The following is a 22759-nucleotide window of genomic DNA, read 5'->3' as shown; positions in this document are numbered from 1 at the left end:
AAATGTACATACTCTCTGATGAAGCAATTCCAACTATCCTACAAACACCGCTGCATGAGCACAAAGATAAACATGTTAGACACTGGTAATAATGAGAAATTTGAAAAAAATATAGATTAGTGATGGGCCGAGTAAATAAACTATGGCACATTTTACTTTGGAATGCCAGTTGTGATATGTAATGACAAATTTTATGTGTATTGATATGAAAAGATGCCCATGACATTTATGTAAAATAATAAACTGCAAATAATATATAGAGCACGATCAAATTTGTTTTAAATCTCATATATTCATAGTTCCCATTTCAATACACTCAGAGCATAAAGGCTAGAACTATTGATAGTGGTCACTGTGTGTGGCTGAGGAGCTCATGTCCCTTTGAGGAATGTGACTGGTGTTAGAGAGAATGGCTTTCACTGTCTCCTTTTTACACTTTGAAATTCTTTGAAGTTTTATAACAAACAAAAGATATTTTAAAGACATACCCTAAACTAATACCTGGACCCCAAGGTCCTTGAGAGGGTTGGTACACCAGGACATGGAACATACAAAAATGTCCCTGTTGGGTTCCTGGTTATATTTCAATTCTACAAGCCATGACTTTCCTTCCCACCAGTCCATGTGGTGACATAGAAGCAGTCCACTGAGAGGGAAATACAGGCCTAACATAGGGCCACTTTGGGAAGGAAAGAGGAAATGCAAATGTATTCTGAAAACAGATGATGTCTGGAAGAGAAAGTGTGTTTGGCAGTGAGAAGGAAAATCACAGGAAGAGGAGAAAAAAGCAGTAAAAGAGAAACAGCCAAAGGAGGTGGTAATTAAGTGTGAAGCTGAAGATTTCCAAGGGATTTTTCAGCTTTGCAAGAGGCAGGCCTCTGGACAATTCTGCTTAAGTGTGTAGACATTGTTTTACATTTCTAATTTTTTTTTACTAAAATTATTCCACTAGAGCAGTAGCTCAGAACCATGATATCCTAATGCTATTTGTTAGCAATGTTCCAAGTATTTACATTTTTGAGTAATCTACTTAATTTCCTGGTTAAAGAGGACTGACTGGAGGTTAGCCCTCTCATTCATTTTGATATGTTTCCTAGAGTGAGAGATAAAGGGTAGCATTGCTTCCAATAGTGAAGAAGTTGTGTATAACCTATAGACTGTGTTCCTACCGCTGTCACTCCTCTTCTCTGGGCTCTAGAGCCTCCCGTGGTCACTGCTTGAGTAGGCAGGACAACCTCGGTGGGAAATGCCTGTGACGATCAAGAGTCATGCTACTTCCCATCTCATTTATAGTCAGACACAAGTGTCTGAAATGTCCACTAACAAAGAGATTCATGGATGGATGATTTTACACTAAATTGCTTGCTGTTACAGCTGCTGAGGATGTCAAAGAGCATACAGGAACTAGGACCATTTCCAGCAGGGACCAGCTGTGGGGGTTAGAGGTCAGCTCCCCTACCCAGTGAAGGATAGAAGCACTTATGTCTGGTGTCAATCCTTCCTGTCATACCTGTGACAGTTCACAGACAAGATGACGAAAGACAGGTTTTGCATTTAGACCTAAATAACTGTTTAATGTCACAAATGCTGAACCAAAGCCATGAGTACCTTATGATGTCTCAAATGATCAGTTCTATCTTTGGAATAAGATGTATACAATGCACCAAACTAGGGGTCAGGAAACAAGTCTTCTTCTCTAGACACAGTCAAAACCTTTCTGGGTCTTATAAAACAAACAGGGCTTGTGATACAACATTAGTTTAACAGGAAGCTTTTGGATTACATGAGCTCTAGACTTTGGATATAGGGGGGCTAAGATTCCAGACACTTTATACACCAAGTTATTGTATATATGTCTCTGTACATATATGTATATGCATACAGTGTATATATACATGAGTATATACATATATATGGAACAATAAATTATTTACATAGTCCTTTCTATCTATATTATCTCATTTAACCACTTTGAAGAGAGAGTTCACTTTTAAGTATGTCAGTTGCCTCTCTCAGATCAAAATCTTTTATTAAAAAGATTATTTATTTGAGAGATAAAGAGCATGGGGGAGGGGCAGAAGGAGAGAGAGAGTGAGAGAGCATGCATCCCAAGCAGACACCCTGCTGAGCACAGAGCCCAACATAGGGCTTGATTTCACGACCCTGAGATCATGATCTGAGCCAAAACCAAGAGTCAGATTTAACTAACTGTGCCACTTGGGCACCCCTAAAGATCTTTTTTTTTTAACATAATCACAAGGTCTTTATCCCATATAACAAAATTAACAAGTCCCTTATATCATCTAACTCCCAGTTTCTATAAAGTTTCCTCAATTATCTTAAAATGTCTTTCTACAATTAGTTCATCTGAATCTAAATACAAACAAGATCCACACATTGCATGACATACACATACATACACACACACATATTCCCTAGCTAGGGAATGAGGGGCTAGGGTGAGAGGGGCTGGGGGCATGACACCCAAAATCTGATCTTGGTCTCTTAAGAACTATTCCCCACTAAAAGGAACCAGGGAGAAATGGCTGACCCAAGAGTTAGAGTAAGGAAAGTACAAGATGCACTTGAGACATCTTGTGCCAGGAACAAAAGAAGTACTCAAAGAATGATGGGACAGATCAGTGGGGCTCCTTCATTTCTAATCTGAGTATCAAAATAATTACTGTAACAGACTATAACCCATTAAATAAAACAAAAATCCATTAATTTGCTGACATAAATAAATGAATAAAATAAATGTTTGACAAAGAACAGGATATTTAAATATTTCCAAAGTGCCTCCTCATAAAATACTTTTTAATTATAAAGGGAAAAGAGTAACTTCACAGTGACGAAGTCTGATAGACTCTACCTTAATCAACTAATCGAAATGAACATCATCAGTAATGGGACAAATCAAAATCAGATACCACTTGACACAAAGGTACAAAAGGAAGGACTCCTGCTACAAAGGATGTTATTAGTAAAACTGGACATCAATGTTAATTTCTTAAATTTGATGACTGTGTCATGGTTATCTAAGACAGTGTCCTTATTCATAGGAAATGCAAAATATTTCAGGTATTAGTATCCAGGGTTGATGGGGCATCAGGTTGGTAACTTCCTTTCAAATGGCTTGGGAGAAAGGTAGCTATCCTTGAAATTCTGGTAAATTTGAGATTACTTCAAAATTTTAAAATTACACAATTTTTAAAAATACTTTTTCTGCAACTATTGACCAGATCATATGGTCCTTATCCTTTCTTTTACTAATGTGGTATGTCACATTGATTGATTTGTGAATACTGAACCACCTTCGTGTCCATCAACTGCTGAATGGATATATATATATTCACTTTTTACTCTCTCTCTCTACACACACACACACACACACACACACACACAAATGGAATATCATTCAGCCATAAAAAAGAATGAAATCTTGGTCATTTGCAATGACATGAATGGAACTAAAGAGTATTATGCTAAGTGAAATAAGTCAGTTAGAGAAGACAAATACCATATGATCTCACTCATATATGGGAACACATGAACATGAACATGTTCACAAAACAGGTGAACGTAGGGGAAGGAAGGAAAAAAAAAAGAGGGGGAGGCAAACCATAAGAAACTTTTAATGACAGAGAACAAATTGAGTGTTGTTGGAGGAGATGATTAAATTTACGATACCTTTTCTCATCCTGGGCACTAAGAGATCTAGAAGTTAACATGTTTTATTTAAAATTGTTTATTTCTCTGATAAAAACATTTACAAGTGGTAAGCATCTCATCCTAAAGTTAGAGCTCCCAATGTTATATTATTCACTCTAGTCTCCTAACATTCAAATTCTATCTTTTTTCTGATGTGAGGAAGGCTAACCCAAAAACCGCTCACCAATGCCAGAGGGAACTCATGCATCCATGCAACCAATTTCACTGAGTACCTATCATGGGCTAAACGCCATTCTTGGCAATGACAGTACAACAGTGAACACTACAGGGATATACTCCTGCCTTGGCGGAGCCTACTTCCAAGGGGGAGGAAACAGACTACAACAAGGTAAATAAGTGCACTACAGAACAAACACACACACACACACACACACACACACACACACACACACACAAGCGGGAAACCTTGATTGAGATACAATGTTATATAAATGGTTTCAGGGTGAACCCCACTGAGAAGATGGCATCTGAGCAAACACCTGGAGGCGAGAGAACAAGCCACATGCTTTTCTGAAGCAAGAGATTTCAGGCAGAGGAAACAACTTGTGTGAAAATCCTGAGGTACAAATATGCTTTGAGTATTTGTGAAAATAGTAAGGAAGCTGCTGTGGCTGGAGTGGAACTGGCAAAGTGAAAAGAGGAGAAGAGGTCAAAGGAGTAATGTGAAGGGCAGAGGGGACAGAGCACCACTGCAGGCCATTCAAAGGACTTGGGCTTTTTATTCTAAATTATGTGGGACACCATTGGTGATTTTTTTTGTGAAGAGGAATGACTTTATCCAACTTGCATTTTAATAACAGGATGGCTCTGGCTGCTGTGTTAAGTACAGAACAAGGGGGAGTAAGTACAGACACAGAGAGACCAGTGAGAAAGCTACTGCAATGACCTACAGGGAAGAAGCTAGTGGCTATGACAAAGGTGATAGCAGGAAGGGAGGGGGAAAGTGGCCACATTATGGATAGCTTTAAAAGTAGAGCCACCAGGATTTTCCTGAAGTACCATAGATAAGATATGAGAGAGAAAGAGAGCAAAGTCAAAAATCATCCTTAGCTTTTGACCTCAGCAACTAAAGGGGTAATTCCATCAACTGATAAGACAACGACTACAAAAGAAGCAGGTTTGCAGGAAGTTGCTCAGGAGCTCAGTTTTGGACAAACTAGGTGTCTAATGAACAGCCAAATGGAGAAGTCAACTAGGTAGTTGAATACTTGGTTCTGGAGTTTGGGAGAATGGTCTAGGCCAGAGACATATTTATGGGTATTGTGGTATGCAGAACAATGTCTCCCAAAGATGTCCATGACCTAATGCTCAGAACTTGTGAATATATTACCTCCCATGGAGAAAAAAGAAAAGACTTCACAGATGTGACTAAAGGTATGCACTTTGAGATGGAGTGATTATCCTGGATTATATGACTGAGCCCAGTCGAATCAGATAGGTCCTTAAAAGCAGAGAACTTCTCTTGGCTATGGTGAAAAGGAGAGCTGACAAAAGAAGAGGGTTCAAAAGATAAGACATTGATGACTTTGAAGACACAGGAAGAAAACCACAAACTAAGGCACGTAGAAAGCCTCTAGAAGCTGCAAAAGGCGAAGAAATGGATCGTCCACTACAGCCTCCAGAAAGCAATGTGGCCCTGATGACAGGTTATTTTAGCCCAGTAAGACTGTCAAAACTTCTAACCTAAGGAACTATAAGACAATAAATCAGTGTTGTTTGAAGCCACTAAATTTGTGGTCATTTATTATAGTAGTAATGGAAAACTACTACAATATATGCAAGTATCAACATATTGACAATATTTAAATCCATAAAGGGTGGGATATCCATGGTAGAAAAGAGAAGAAGTGTTGGGACTGAGATTGGCAAATTAGAATATGAAGTCAGGATAATGAGGAAGACCAGCAGAGATAACTGAGAAGGAGTAGACATGAGTAGGAAGAAAACAGAAGAAAGCAGTGTTCCAGAAGCCAAATGAAGAGTTTGCATCCCATGATGCTGAAAGGTCAAGTAAGAGAACAGAATTAAGAAACAAAACAGACAGGGAGAGCAGGTATGTTCAGCCCAGCTGATCCACAGAGAAAGGACATACACAGAAGGAAAAGAGTAGACGTTGGTCCTCACCACTCAAGCAGCATAGATGAGAGAGACACATGAGTGATACCCCACCCGGAGCACCCATATTTTCATACACAGGGATTCTAGAGTCTCTAGCCAACTTGGCCAACTAGAACCCTGGAATGTTTCCAATCAGATCAGCACTCTTTTGCCTGGGGGATGGGGGAGTGAAGGTCAGTAACAAGAGGAGGAGGGCAGAAGAGAAATGAACAGAAGGACTTTCAACTTTCTCTTACAGACCTGCACAATCGTCTTTCCTTTTACCATATGACACAGCCTTAAGCCCCTCAAGGTCCTAACTTGTTAAAAGGCATAAACCCTAAGGCCAAGAGAGTTAACATAATATCTTAATACTAAGAACTAACTTTTTCTTAGAAAAAACATGACCTCATCAAAAAGACTAAAACAAAGAACCACACAACCTTCCCGGACCTAACATTTCATGTCAGTAACAGCTTCAGACAACCTTCTATATTTTGCCTTCCTTCACATCAAAACTCAAGATTAGGTGACCGTCTATAAAAGACTGATTGAAGTCATGCCCAAAGGATTGATTCTTGGAGCATGAGACAAACATAGCTTAAGGAAAACATTGCATCACACTGTTATAATTATTTACCTGTTTATCTTTTCCACTAGACTCAGAACTCCTCAAAAAGGTGAGACTATGCCCTTGCATGAGTTAATTGTAAGAATAATAATTCATTAACTTCTCTTTCACTAAACTAGTAATATGTGTCAGACATGGTGCTGTTTTCAGGCATTTCATCCTTAACATGACCCTATGAGATCGGTATTGTTTATTCCACTGCCCAGATAAAAAGATTGAGATTCAGAAAGATTAAGAAACTTACTTAATGGTCATGTTGAGTGGCAGAGCTGGCCAATGCCAAATTCTGTGCTAAATAATGGCCTCTGCAAAGATGTCCACATCCTAATTCCTGGAATTTGTGGATATTTCTGTATATGGAAAATGAAACTTTATAGACGTGATTGAATTAAGGGTTTTGAAGTGAGGCGATTATCTTGGATTACCCAGATGGGCTCAATGTAATCACAAGAATCCTGGTAAGAGGGAAGTAGGAGATCGTATTGAGGAGCAGCAGATGTAACAACAGAAGTAGTAGCTGAAGTGATTTAAGGAAGGGGCCATGAGCCAAGGAATGCAGGCAACCTCTAGAAGCTGGAAAAGTTAAGGAAATAGATTCTCCCCAGAGCCTCAAGAAGAAACTCAAACCGCCAATTTTAGACTTGATTTTAGACTTCTGAACTTCAGAACAGGAAGACAGTAAGTCTCTTGTTTTAAGTCACGAAATTTATGAACACTTGTTAATGACAGCAATAAGAAACTGACAGAGTGCTCTTTGCCTCTGTCCTCGTATGGTCTTTATATCCCCAAGACCTAAGGCAGTCAAGAGATATTTGCTAATTACTGAAGGAGGAAGAAATTTTCCTCCAGGGTATCTCCCATGTGGCCCACCTGAACTCCTAACAGGGAGAATCAAGCCTTCTTCAGAGAGGAGACAGAAGCAGCCCAGGTGTATCTGCGGTAGTATGTTTTCCTCATTACTAAGCTGAATGGATGAATGTACTAGTAATAATCTGAAGCTCATTCTATGTCACTAAGCGTACCCTTGGAAGACATGACAAAATGCAACTGTAATTTACAGCTGTGATTTAGAGCCATAGGGGCGGGCGGGGGGGGGGGGGGGGAAGCGCTGGAGGGACATAGGAGGAAGCTATTTTTAGATCATCAACTTAGGCTCCTTTTTCTATTTCCTATAATTGTGCCTTAAATATCAAAAATGATTCAGTTGAAATTATAAGCAGCATCAGTAAAAAGATGAGCTGAGATCATATTTTATAATCTAATTCCTTAAATTATTTGACAAACAGGAGCAATGAATACACACATGCATACTGCAAATCCACAAGCTCTATCTTCCTCTTTCTGAGACCCTCACAGCCCATTCTTAAAACAAGGAAGAAAATATCAATCCCAAATTAATAAATTCAATACACCTCATAGCTCAGCTGCTTAAGAAATGAAGAGCTGGATATCTAAACATTGCTTAGATTTTGCGAATGGCTCACCATGCCATGAAGGGTTACTCCCCTCTACATCTCTAGCCAAGTTAAAATCCTATACTTTGAAAGTAAAAACTTCAAAACACCTTTTGATCTTTTAAGAACAAGTACTACATAAGTATAAAAATGGTTACAATCCCGACTAAAAGCAACCATTTACAACTGAATCTCAAATTCAGTATTCCATAATCTATGTGTAGTTGACATAGAAAGTAAAATAAATTGGGTAGACCTAAGGTAAAATCAGTCACTGCCCTCAGTCAAGACCTTCTGATTACACTGGCAATCCCCATGGTGCTCCCAGCTTGCTGCTTTTGCAGCCAAGGTTCCCTGGAGTCATGAGTAGCTTCAGAATCTGAATAAATCACACACACTAGGGGTCCATTGAAACCACCAGAAACTCAATTTATTTGTGACCTTAGACAGGATTTTATTGCTCCTCAGATTAACAGTTAAAAATGTTTTGCTTTTCTGCCTTGGGGGTGTTAATTTGATGTATGAGGCAGGGAGATTATTAAATCTTCGGTGCTTCCAAAGATGTAAATTAAACCATAGCACCTCCTTAGCCACCTTCCTTGGATGAGCTGGAGATTTATTATTAACTTGTCACTCTTGCATGCTCATCAAAACAAGAAGACCATGATTAATTACACCTCTATCTTTAAGGATACCTGTCATTTCAATTTTTTGTGGACAGGATATTACAAAGTCTCTCAATTTCCTCACAGAGCTATATAGCATAAGGACTTTTAGAGGGGAGAATCACCGTCCTCTCCTAATCATTTCCGTGAATATATTTGACAGCAAGGTGACATGTATGTAACTGTATATTGTTCTTTTAGTTTTAAATGAAATTACACTTCACTGGCTTCCCTTGCCTGTGCACAGATACCGCATTGGCTGATTCTGCTCATCTAAGCATCTTTCAAAGACTCTGAAGAGGTCCAGCACTTAATGGATATAAACTCTAAAATTCTCTTTTTAATCATGTCACTCACAATTCAATTCAAAAATACAATATTTATTGGGTTCCTTTTATGTGGTGAGAAGCGGATGTGATTTTTATTCATTCATTTCTTCATCCAATATTTATTTAATGTCTTTTATGTGCCAGTAATGGTATTCAGTTTGCCACTCACTTCTAAAAGCAGTGAACTTGCCCTCATGGAGCTTATAGCCGTGTTACCTCTCCCCTTCTAATGTAAGTTTGCACATCTAACAGACATTTACACCAAAAAAAAAACAAAAACAAAAAAAAGACTGAATCCCTTCTAATGTAAGTCTTCACAAAGTAGAAACTAAATGGAGTCAGCATTAAAAAGACATCTGCAAAGTTCCCACCCTCCTCCTGGTCCAGGAAACTGCAAGACTGAACTGCATGGAAACCATGGTATTTCACCTCTTTTTTGTTCTCCCTATATGTAGCATAGCACCTATTATCTGTTTTGCTAAATAGTTACAGAAGCACAGAACGTTTTCAAAAGAACTTTGAGGCATGCCTACCTGGCTTCTGACTGGCCACAAGAAGAAATTCACCTTTACCAGTTTAAACTGTAGGATAATTTTAAAAAACAAAACAAAACAAAAAACTAGGTTCCTGATAATATCCTTGTCTCTTTTTAAAGTTTTTATTATGGAAATTTGTAAAAATAAGAAAAAGATGAGATAATAAAAAAATGCACCCCCATATACATATCACCTAACTTCAGTAATTACCATTTTGTAATTCTTGTTTTTATCTATTACATATCTCTTCACCTTTTTTGTTTTTGTTTTTGAGTATTTTTTTAAGATTTCATTTATTTATTCATGAGAGAGAGGCAGAGACATAGAGATAGAAGCGGGCTCCATATAGGGAGCCTGATGCGGGACTCAATCCTGGGACCCCAGGATCACATCCTGGGCTGAAGGTGGATGCTTAACCGCTGAGCCACCCAGTCATCTCTGTTTTTGAGTTTTAAAAGAAATTCCCACAGTCATGCCATTTCACCTTGAAATGCCATCAGAATTTTTCTCTGAAAAATGAGATTTTTTGAAAACATACCTATAATATCATTATAATACTTAACAAAGTCACAATAAGTCTTTAACACTTCTAATATCTAGCCCATGTTCTAATATCCCTGATTGCCTAACGAAACTCCTTTTGGAGTGAAACAAGACGCAAAGTTTACACATTGGATTTGGTTGATGTGTCTTTCATTAATTAATTTCTGCTTGAGTCCTTGTGAATATCACCAAAATAATCAATATTTTAGTTTTATCCAGGATAAACAAATCCATCCAGACTTAACAAATGCTCCTGGTGACAGAACATAAAGACTCCTAACTCTGAGAAACGAACTAGGGTGGTGGAAGGGGAGGAGGGCGGGGGGTGGGGGTGAATGGGTGATGGGCACTGAGGGGGGCACTTGATGGGATGAGCACTGGGTGTTATTCTGTATGTTGGTAAATTGAACACCAATAAAAAATTAATTTATTAAAAAAAAACAAATGCTCCTGGTGAAACCTTATTTATGTAATATTTTTGAGGACAGGATGATCATTTATCATTCAAACAGAAAAACTCTTGAGTGAAAGGGGGATGCTATTAATAATTATACTGGTATAAGCCAGGACAAATAGTCACCCTACCAGTAGTGATATCAGGAATAAAAGGGAAGATCCAGTTTCTGGTTTCTACTCGGGTATAGAGAGCAGGAAAAGAGCTAGAAAGAATGTCCCTCCCACCCTGACAATTAAAAGAAAAAAAAAAAAGTTGAACATACCACAAGTGAATAACTTTTCTGGAACCATCAGAGTTGAAGTTGAGAAAATGCCAAGTAGTCCTAAATCTGGGTTGAGACAAATGCCTACAGGGAGACACTGAATGCAAGCACTTGTTTACTTGGAGCAGGTGAACACTGGGAAGAAATATTCACTGGAATTGTTAACAAAATAGTGGAAGCTAAGTATTGGCTGGAAGCACAACATGGAGCAATAAAAGCTACAGATATAAGGGGAGTTAATACCACTTGCAGGCTTCTTCCTCTACAGATGCCAATAGATACTCACAAAAAAATGATGGCAAGAGCCCTTGAGAAAGCATCTCTCAGGGTACAGGCTTAAGGGTGAGGAAGTGCAGCTGCTGCAGGAAGGCCATGGAGCCCAGCCCAGATTCTTCTTCTCTAACTCCCCTATAAAAACAAAAACAAAAAAAATCACTGGTGATGTGGTATAAAAAAAAAAAAAATCAGAGGAAATAACTTTGTAATGCCAAGAGACAAAACAATCAACAGAACCAAACCCATATATAACACAGATGCTGGAGCTATTAACGTTTAATTTACAATAACTACAGGGGCGCCTGGCTGGCTTAGTCAGTGGAGCGTGCTCCTTTTGATCTCAGGTTGTAAGTTCAAGCTCCACATTGGGTGTAGAGATTACTTAAAAAATAAAATCTTTTAAAAAAGTTTTTAATAACTATGAAAATATGTCAAATGGAAAAACTAAACAACACTCATTGTCATATGAGCAATTTCAGCAGAGAGATGATAACTAAGAAAAAATCAAATGAAGATGCTGGAAATAAAAAACACAATGTTAGAGATGCAGATCATCACTGACAGGTTCATCAGTAGACTTAACAGAACTAAGGGAAGAATTAGTGAACTCGAAAACACCCAAACTGAAAGAGAGAAAAGAGTAAAAAATAAAAAGAAAATATAGCATCCAGGAGATACAGGACAATATCAAATGATCTAACAGATATGCAATTAGAATTCCAGAAAGAAAAAAAGACAGGGAATTGAGTAGAATAAATATTTGAAGGGATAATGGCTAAGAATTTTCAAAAGTAATGGCATTTATCACACTACAGATCAAACCACCAACCAAGATAAATATTCAAGCCAGAGACAAATATATTCAACTTCTGAAAACACATAACAAAGAGAAAATCTTGAAGGCAGCCAAAGGAGGAGAAATTATTAAAGAGAAATAAACAAGAATTTTAATAGCCATTTTGTTAGAAACATGCAAGCTAGAAGACAGTAGAATGACATTTTTAAAGGACTGAATGAGAGAGTGACATCATCAAGGAGGAGGAGTAGGAGCCTCCAGCCTCCATTCCCCCACAAAAAAACAAGTAGATACTAATCCATGAACAAAAAATAGCTCTGGGAGAGTTCAGAAGTCCACTTAAGCTTCAGCAAGAGGAGTGTCTGTGTGCCACAGTTGGTTAAGCATTCAACTCTTGATTTTGGCTCAGGTCATGATCAACAGGGCTATGGGATCGAGCCCTGTGTCAGGCTCCCTGCTTGCCAGGGAATCTGCTGGTGATTCTTTCTCTCTCATCTCCCTCTGCCCCTCTCCCCTCATATAAACAAATAAATCTTGAAGAAGAAGAAGAAGAAGAAGAAGAAGAAGAAGAAGAAGAAGAAGAAAGAAAAAAGAAGAAAGAAGAAGAAAGAAGAAGAAGAAGAAGAAGAAGAAAGAAGAAGAAGAAGAAGAGGAAGAAAGGAGGAGGAGGAGGAGGAAAAAGAAGAAAGAAGAAGAAGAAGGAAGAAGAAGAAGAAGAAGAAGAAGAAGAAGAAGAAGAAGAAGAAGAAGAAGAAGAAGAAGAAGAAGGAAGAAGAAGAAGAAGGAAGAAGGAAGAAGGAGGAAGAGGAGGAGGAGGAGGAGGAGGAGGAGGAGGAGGAGGAGGAGGAGGAACTTCTTCAGCATCATAACAGAGCAAAAGACCTGAGAACAACCACACAAAAAGAGTAGGAAGAAGTTATATTTTGCCTGCATCATCCCATTCCCTAGGCTGGCACTATTCTGTCCCCAGAGGGGACTCCCCAGCCCAAGAAAGGTCCCCTTACTTGTAAAAGGATAGTGGGGTGAGCAATAAGCTCCCCCAGCCTTTCGGAGCACTGCACGAAGAACCCACTTCAGTTTCACCCTACCCAGAAGCCAGAAACCTGAGACATCTTGAAATGGCTAGGAACAGGGAACAAGGGCAGGGGCTACCAGTATCAGCTGCACAGTGTGAGCAACTGCTTCCTAGTGGCCTGTTCTGAAGAAGACCACAAATATCTTCAGGGCTAAGTACCTCAACAGCCCTTACAGATGCTACAGACCTCATCCCTGGCTTTCATCACTGAGAATCTCATTACAGACCCCAGCAGATTGTTTGCTGCTGAGGAATCCAACAGCTAGCACAGCCTCTGCAGACCTCCTGCAGATTCTGCCAATGAGATTTTCACCCTCCAGGCTTTCATGTTCACAGATACCAGCTACCTGAGTCACTCCATACTCCCTCCCCACCAAAGCCCAGAGTCTACACTGCCAGCCTCAGCCTCAACAGCTATGTGCTGTTGCAAGATGCCAGCCTAAGCCCCAGAGCTGCTCCCCATGGATTTGCATGTACCCAGGGCCAACTACTGCAGTTACCCAGGTGCGTGTAGACAGTTAAGGCCCACAGAATTGCCTGTAGTCTCAGAGATGGACCTGACTACAGTCACTAATCTACACTGCCACAGGGGGGCCCCAACATAGGAGTGCCTAATTATATAAAGCAAATATTAACAGACATAAAGGGAGAGAGAGACAGCAATATAATAGCAGCAGGGGACTTTAATACTTTATTTTCATTAATGGATAGATAAACCACACAGAAAATCAATAAGGAAACATTGGCCTTAAACAACCCATTAAATCACATGGACTTAAGAGATATATACAGATCATTCCAAGCATGAGTAACAAAATACACATTCTTCTCCAGCAAACATGGAACTTTCTCCAGGACAGATCATATGTAAAGCCACAAAATAAGTCTTAATAAATTTAAGAAGACTGAAGTCAGATCAAGTATCTCTTGCCAACCACAGTAGTATGAAACTAGAAATCAATTAAACAACATGCTACTGGCAACCAATGGGTCAAAGAAGAAATCAAAAGATACCCTGAAACAAAGGAAAATGGAAATACAATGTACCAAAAACTTGTAGAATACAGCAAAAGCAATTCTAAGAGGGAAATTCATACAGTAAATGCCTACCTCAAGAAACAAGAAAAATCTCAAATAAACAACCTAATCTTAAGCCTCAAGGAACAAAACAAAACAAAACAAAACAAAAAAAACGAAGCCCAAAGTTAGTAAAAGAAAGAAAAAACAAAGATCAGAGTGGAAATAAATGAAGTAGACTAAAAGGACGACAAAAAAAAGATCAATGAAACTAAGCGTTGTTGTTCTTAAAAAATAAATTGACAAAACTTGAGTAATACTCACCAAGAAAAAAAGAGAGAGGGTGAAAATAAAATCAGAAATGGAAGAGGAGACATTACAGCTGATACCACAGAAATATACAGGATCATAAGAGACTATGATGAACATACCAACAAATGGGACAACCTAGAAGAAATGAATAAATCCCAGAAACATACAACCTACCAAGAGGTAATCAGAGAAAAGGAAATCTGGACAGATTACTCATAAGAAGACTGAATCAGTAATAAAAACCACCAAACAAACAAAAGTCCAGGGCCAGACATCTTCACTGGTAAATTCTACAAATATTTAAAGAAGAACTGATACCAAGCCTTGTCAAACTCTTCCAAAAAACAGAAGAGGAAGGAACATTTCCAAACTCATTTTACAAGGCCAGCATTATCCTGATACCAAAACCAGACAAGGATGACACAGGAAAACTACAGGCCAGGGGAATCCCTGGGTGGCTCAGCAGTTTAGCACCTGCCTTTGGCATAGGATATGATCCTGGAGTCCCGGGATCAGGTCCCACATCGGGTTCCCTGCATGGAGCCTGCTTCTCCCTCTGCCTGTGTCTCTGCCTCTGTGTGTGTGTGTGTGTCTCTCATGAATAAATAAATAAAATCTTAAAAAAAATAGAAAGAAAGAAAACTACAGGCCAATATCTGTCATGAACATAGATGCAAAATCCCCAATAAAATATTAGCATACCAAATTCAACAATATGTGAAAAAAAATCACATACTATGATCGAATGGGATTTATTCCAGAGCTGCAAGGATGGTTCTACATCTGCAAATCAATTAATGTTTTACACTACATAAACAAGATGAAGGGTAAAAAATCATATGATCATCTCAACAGATATAGAAAAAGTATTTGACAAAATTCAACACCAATTTATGATGAAAACTCTCAATAGATTGAGTAGAGAGAAAACATACCTCAACATAATAATGGCCATAAATAACACTCCCACAGCTAACATCATACTCAATGATGAAAAACTGAAATCTTTTCTCTAAGATCAGGAATAAAACAAGGATGCCCACTCTCACCACTTTTATGCAACATAGTATTAGAAGTCCTACCCAGAGTACCTCAAGAAAAAGAAATAAAAGTCCTCCATAAAAAATTTTTTTTTAATTTAAAAAAGTCATCCATGGGGTGCCTGGGTGGCTCAGTCAGTTAAGCCCCTGCCTTCAGTTCTGGTCATGATAATAGGGTCCTGGATCAGTCAGGCACCCTGCTCAGTGGGGAGTCCACTTCTTCCTCTCCCCTGTTCATGCTCTCTCTCTCAAATAAAATGTTTTTTTTTTAAGTCATCCAAATTGGAAAGAAAGGAGTAAAATTGTCACTATATGCAGATGATGTTATATACAGAAAACATTAAGACTCTGCCAAAAAAAACTGTTATAACTAATAAAAAATGTATTTCAATTGCAGGATACCAAATCAATATACAAAAATCTATTATTTCTATACATTAATAAACTATCACAAGAAAAATTAAGAAAACAACCCCATTTTCAACTATCTCCAAAAAAATTAAAAAATCAACCTAGGAATAAATTTAACCAAAGAGGTAAAAGACCTATACAATGAAAACTATAAGACACTGATGAAAGAATTAAAGAAGACACAAATAAATGGAAAGATATCCCATGTTCATGGATTGGGAGAAAAATATTCACAAATGATATATTTGATAAAGAGGTAATATCCAAAATATATTAGAACTCCTACAACTCAATAGCAAAACAACAACCCAATTAAAAAATAGGCAGAGAATCTGAACAGACATTTTCCAAAGAAGATGTACAGATATCAAACAGATAAATGAAAAGATGCTCAACATCTTTTATCATTGGGGAAATGCAAGTCAAAACCACAATGAGGCATTACCTCAAACCTGTTAGAATGGCTATTATCAAAAAGACAAGAAATAAGTGTTGGCAAAGATGTGGAAAGGAACCCTCATAGGGTTTGTGGGAATGTAAATTGGTGCAGCCTCTATGTTTTACTCCAATGAAACAGTATGGAAGTTCCTCAAAACATTAAAAATAAAATACCGTATGATCCAGCCACTTGAGTTTTTATCTGAAAGAAATGAAAATATTAACTCAAAAAGATATCTGCACTCCCACGTTCACTGCCGCATTATTCACAATAGCCAAAACATGGAAATAGCCTTAAGTGTCCACTGATGGATGAATAAAGAAGATGAAATATTATTCAGTCACTTAAAAAAAGGGACATCTGACATTTGCAACAACATGATGGACCTTAAAGGCTTTATGCTAAGTGAGGTAAGTCAGACGGAAAAAGATAAATACCATATGATCTCATTTATACACAAAATATGTTTTAAAAACTTTTTAAATGAGTTCATGAATACAGAGAACAGATTGGTGTTTGCCAGTGGCAGTGATTTTATATATATAGTTAATAATACTGTGTTATATTCAAAAGTATGTATAAAAGTTGCTAAGAAAGTAGATCTTTCTCATCATAAGAAAAGTATTATAACTATGTACAGTGATGAATGTTAATTAAATTTATTATGGTGATCATTTCACAATATATATGTATATTGAATCATTAGGTTATCCACCTGAAACTAGTATCATGTTATATATCAATCATTCCTCAATTTTTAAAAATACTGCAGAAATCGATGAATTGGAAAAAAACAGTAAGTAAACCAAAATAGCTGATTCTTTAAAAACGAATCAACAAAACAGAAACTATTAACCTGATTTTTAAAAGAGGAGAAAACACAAGCACACAAAAGAAATAAGGTCAAAACAGGATTTTTTTTTTTTAATCCTGAGACTACTTTGTACAACTTCATGAAATAAAAAAGGTTTTAAAGAAAATCTAGATGAAATAAACAACATTCTAAACAAGTGAATTACGTACAAAGAAACACAGAAAGTCATAAAAGAGCTCCTCTGCCAAAAAGACACTAGGCTCAGCCAGTTTCACAAATAAGTCTACCAAACCTGTAAAGATCAGATGATGTAAATGCTACTTAAACTCAGAGCATTGAAAGAAAAAATGTCCAAATTATTTTTATAATGCAAATTTAACATCGATTCCAAAACCAAACATTGCTCAATAAAATACAACTATAAACTAATTTCATTTATTAATATCAATGCAAAAATTGTAAATAAAATAGTAGCAAACAGAATCCCAAAATCTATCATTGTTTATTGCAGAAATGTAAGAGGGGTTCAGTATTTGGGAATCCATTAATGAATCACTTTAGTAGAACTAAAGATAAAAATATACTCATCTTCGCAGATTTTAAGCAGTAGAAAAACTGAACATTTATTAATGTTTTTTAAAAGCCTCAAAAATAGGAATATCTCATTGATATAAGTAAAAATAATAAACTTTTAAAAATCAGCAGCTGATATAATGGGAATATACTAGGACACCAGTTCTTAAACGATCATCTGTGGTTCCAAACCAAAACGTTATTTATTTCTCCTTTGCACAACCCTATGAAATAGTAAAAATAATTAAATGTATTAAGTGAGTACATGCCTTTAATATTCTAGGTGAAGAAATGGGAAGTATAAAGCACTTCTGTTGCAGTGGGAAGGTTGTTGTCACCAGGAAAAGCATCTGTGCAATTCAGTTACAAACTGAAGTAGTATATATTTTTTTTAATAAATTTTATTTATTTATTTATTTATGATAGTCACAGAGAGAGAGAGGCAGTGACATAGGCAGAGAGAGAAGCAGGCTCCATGCACCGGGAGCCTGACGTGGGATTCGATCCCAGGTCTCCAGGATCGCGCCCTGGGCCAAAGGCAGGCGCTAAACCACTGCGCCACCCAGGGATCCCTGAAGTAGTATATTTTTCATGGAGCATTACATTTACTTGGAAGAACAACTGAGAGACAAACTATGGTTATTATATAATTGATAGTTACAGTTTATAGTTATAGACTTGGGTATTCGACAGGTATTTCCTCAATAAGAGGAGCTCTCATTTCAAGGGAAGCAATTGACAATATTTGTCACTAAGAGAAAATTCAAGCATTCAAACAAAAATTAAAATACTAGAAAATTTTTGTCAACCACTTTGAATTTGACAGCTTCTCCATACTTAGATTTTCTGATGAGATCAGCAGAGATGTATAAAAATATGATTTTTTGAACCATATATATATCAAATGCATCAAACATTTGCAAGATCTGCATAATTCAATGAACTCATTTTTCAAATGACAAATTTGTGGGGTTACAAAACTACATGTGAGTAAGCAATCCCTTCAAAGTGCAAGACAGACCAATGGATTTTAAGAGTACAAAAAGTTCATTAATATAGTTTAAGATTCTTCTTTGCAATCAACTTTTAAGAAACTATCACCTGTCAAGTTTTGGAGTAGCATCAGAGAACATCCACAATTACCTAAAAAAGTTATTAAAACACTCCTTTCTTTTCCAACTACTATTTGAGTCCAGATTTTCTTAAGAACTTCAACCAAAAAAAGTATTGCTAACAGACTGAATATAAAACAGGAGAATCTGTCTTCTATTATAAAGACAAAAAAAAATCTGCAAAAATATAAACACTGCCATGCTTCTAACTTTTGTTTTCAAAGTTATATTTGTAAGATATATTTGTTAACACAATAGTTTTTTATCAGTGTCATTTCTCAATAATAAAATTTCAAATTGTTATGAGTTTCAGCTTCTGACATGGAACATCTCAATAGATATAATTCCAATGAACAAAAGCTCTTTGGATTCTTCAATAATTTTTAAGAGAGTAAAGGAGCTTTGAGACCAAAGAGCTTGAGAACGACTACATCATAGACATTCCCATTAAGGTCAGGATTAAGGACATACCAAGGATGTCGGGTCTGGGCAGATATATACAAGATGAAACGGGCATATGTTGTGTCAGAAAGCATAGAAGGTATCAAAGATTGAATTATATAAAAAATGACATAGGTATCAACTTGAAGGAGCCCTTCGTTCACCCACCCAAGTCAAAATAAAATAATATGAGCATCAACAGAGAACAGCATTTGTGATTAAAATACATAATCATCCATGAGCTCCTAAAGATAGTTTAAAACACACATACACAAAAATTTCATTAATCATCCTTGAGGGTTGCTAAAACATCAGCTTATTTTTCTGAAAGCTGATAAAGTGTTTTAATAAATGAAGCACTTTTCCCATGTTTTTACTGAACAAACTATTTTTAAAAAATAGTGGATGACTTCAAGTACATATTATAAAGTCCAATTAATACTGAAGCAATGTAAAAATAAATAAATAAAAAATAAAAAAAAATACTGAAGCAATGTGGTTAATCACTAATTTGCAAACTCTAATAAAGCTAAGTATCAATATCCATTAAATGCTAAAACTATTAAATGAAGATCAATAGAAAAATTAGTAGCCTATAAATAAGGTTGGGGTGCCTGGGTGGCTTAGTCAGTGAAGGGTCTGCTCAGGTCATGATCCCAGGGTCCTGGGCTGGAGCTCCACCTTAGAGTCCCTGCTCAGTGGGGTGTCTGCTTCTCCCTCTCTCCCCCATCCCTGCTTGTGCTCTCTCATGCTCTCTCTAAAATGAATAAATATTTAAATAAATAAGGTTGACATTTGAATCTGATTAACCTTAATGTCAATGAGAGGGGGCAACTAGTCATTTTGTGCTTCATGATCTGACAAAAAAGAAAGTACATAATATCACTTAAAAAGTTTTCTTGCCAAAGGTAATCAATCCTCTAGATCTAACTACCAATTTATAGGAAAAATGTGGCATGAAGATACAAAGCAAAAGATAAAATAATCAGCCAAATCCAGCATGTGGAGAAGTACAGGACAGTTAGCATGGCACAGAAAAAAAATGTTAGGGCTGTAGAATGGGGTGGGGAACTTTTAATAGACTTCAGAGGCATACTAAGCAAATACAATGTGTCTACCTTATTTGGATCCTTACTTGATCCAACTATAAAAAGGCACTTTGAGACAACCAGGAAAATTTGAACATGGACTAAGTATTGAGGGATAGTAATTTTGCCAGCTGTGATAAAGTCCTTTTCTGTTAAGACAGATTTCACGAATTTGTTTTAAAATCCTCAAAAAAAAAAAAAAAAAAAAAAAAAGGTGTAGGAAGATAAAGCAAGTTAAGCAAAATGTTGATAATTATAGAACCTGGCCAAGGATACATGAGGGGTTGTTAACATGATTTTAATGTGTGCTACTAAGTTTTCCATAAAAAAAAAAATCAAATAGTATTCTGAAGACACCTATATTAACAATATGCAATATAAAATAAGTATATACCATAGCACTCTGAATTTATAATTCTGTAAAGAAAATGAAAGGATGGAGAAAAAAAGAAAGAACAATGTAATATTGCTTAATTTAAGGTAATGCTCAGATTAAATGATTCAAGCAGTAAATCCAACAGCTCCAGGAAGAGATTAATATTACTGGGGTTATCAATTACAGGAATGTTTACTCCAATAAAAATAAATACTAGAATATGTTTGTGCTTCTTTTGAATTTTCTCAACCAGTCTAGTATGCAGACTAATTTTTCAATCCTGAAATTCACTGAAAACAACAGAAATTCTCAAAAGTTGAGACAGTAAAAGCACATCTGTCTTGCCCAAGCAAAATAATTTGGTGTTGAAGGACAAGCTTAAATAGCAAAAAGATGCAGATACACATGCAAATAAAATGTTTATCCACAAAGGTCTATAGAATCATTTTAATAAAAGTAACTTTTCAGCAGAATGTATCTACAAATGTTTTCCTTAATTATATCATGACAAATTTAACCCACGAGTCAACAATGTGGCTGTGATTTTAAATAATATTAAATATCCAATTAACAGGCTACACTGATGCTGCTGCACTTGGCACACATAAACACAGAATTCCACCTAGTCGGTCTATAAAGATACTCTGGAAAGGGAAGGAGTTAAGATCTCAAGAAGAGAAAACACTACTCTGGGTACAACCTGTAAATGAGTATGCAACCTATATGTGACCACAAACAGATTAGACTTTTAAATAAAATTTTCACTTGAGTGAAATTAAATGCTAACCTATGCTCATGACTGACAGGTAACTTCTAAATATTGTCATTCATAAAAAACAAAATAATAAGCAAGAACTCATTATAAATTTTGAGGATTATTGCTTTAATTACATGCTCTAAAACATACCTACATACTTTAGTTACTATAGGTTGCATGCTTTTAGTTCACTTGATACTTGGCCATTAGGCCAGCTCTAAAAAATGTTTACTATCCACATACAAATTCATTAGGGAATACTGAAATTTTTGTTCAATGGTTAGTTCTGCTCTTAAGATCAGCCTAAAATGACTTTTGTCTTAAAAAAAAAAAAAAAAAAAAAAAAGGTGGGGAGGCCAATTATCAAATAATTGAGTGTCTCTGTTTTCAATAGTAATTATGGTAAACAAAATTTTTATTCAGGCCTTGCATATCTGTACCATCTATGTATAATAAGTTTTCAGGTTAAACAGGTAACAAAGGACATTTAAATAAGGCCTAATGTTACCAGTTTAATTAATAAATGTTATTTTTTAGAAGATAAAAATTAGCAAAAAAAAAAAAAACTTCATGCTTTAAAAACTTTGTAAGTATATACTTTTCCAAAAAATGATAATCAATATTTAAAATTTAAAATATTGAAACTAAAAATGTCCTATTTCTTTTATCTTAGAAAGCAAAAATACACTAAATATCAATGTTGTTCTTTCCTTTTCAAATCAATTTAAATATGGAAAAGTATTTAAACATGGAAAATAAGATTTTGGTTGAGCTTATAATCAATATTTTCATTTCTAAAAATGTGAGAATGTAAGGAATTAACTGGTTTCCTATACCCAAGCTATAGCAGTACAATTATAATGAGTTCAACTGGAAATAAAAAATGAAGTTTACATATTTTTATTTTTTTTAAAGATTTTATTTATTTATTTGACAGAGAGGAAGAGAAATCACAAGCAAGGGTAGCAAGAGGGAGAAGGAGACTCCTCACTGAGCAGGGAGCCTGATACAGGGCTCAATCCCAGCACCCTGGGATCATTACTGGAGCCAAGACAGACACTTAATCAAATAAACCACCCAGGTGCCCAGGTTTGCATTTGCATACTTTTAAAGACCGGTTATAGAAAAAAAAAAAAAAGACCAGTTATATTCTCATCAAAAATAAATAACAAAAGCATCAATTAACTTTTTTCCCCAACTCTCCCTAATATGCTGAATTTGCTTCTTTCATTCCACTCCTGTGGCTCAGTGGCTAAGTGTCTGCCTTTGGCTCTGGTCGTGATCCCGGGGTACCAGGACTGAGTCCCACACCTGACTCCTTCCAGGGAGCCTGCTTTTCCCTCTGCCTAGGTCTCTCTTTCTCTCATGAATAAATGAATAAAATATTTTTTTTTAATTTCATACGAATTTCTTTAAACAAAATATTCTAAAGATGAAGACCACAATTCAATCTTTAATTTATTCCAGAAAAGAATCTTTGATGCATTTAAATATTTAAGTAACATTAAGCTAATATATAGAAGCCT

At 36.4% G+C, this 22759-nt stretch overlaps 1 protein-coding gene across 1 annotated transcript in view; it reads right to left on the bottom strand.

Moving 5' to 3' along the window:
- HYDIN (HYDIN axonemal central pair apparatus protein) overlaps window positions 1–22759 on the bottom strand; it is a 383131-nt gene that overhangs the window by 351882 nt on the left and 8490 nt on the right. The window contains exon 2 of the mRNA XM_072817829.1: window positions 10993–11114. The gene's annotated coding sequence lies outside the window, so the exon portion shown is untranslated. The remainder of the gene's footprint in view (window positions 1–10992; window positions 11115–22759) is intronic.

Source organism: Canis lupus, chromosome 3, assembly GCF_048164855.1.
Source record: "Canis lupus baileyi chromosome 3, mCanLup2.hap1, whole genome shotgun sequence".
In the NCBI taxonomy this organism is placed as follows: domain Eukaryota; kingdom Metazoa; phylum Chordata; class Mammalia; order Carnivora; family Canidae; genus Canis; species Canis lupus.
This window is presented reverse-complemented; position numbering and strand designations above follow the sequence as displayed.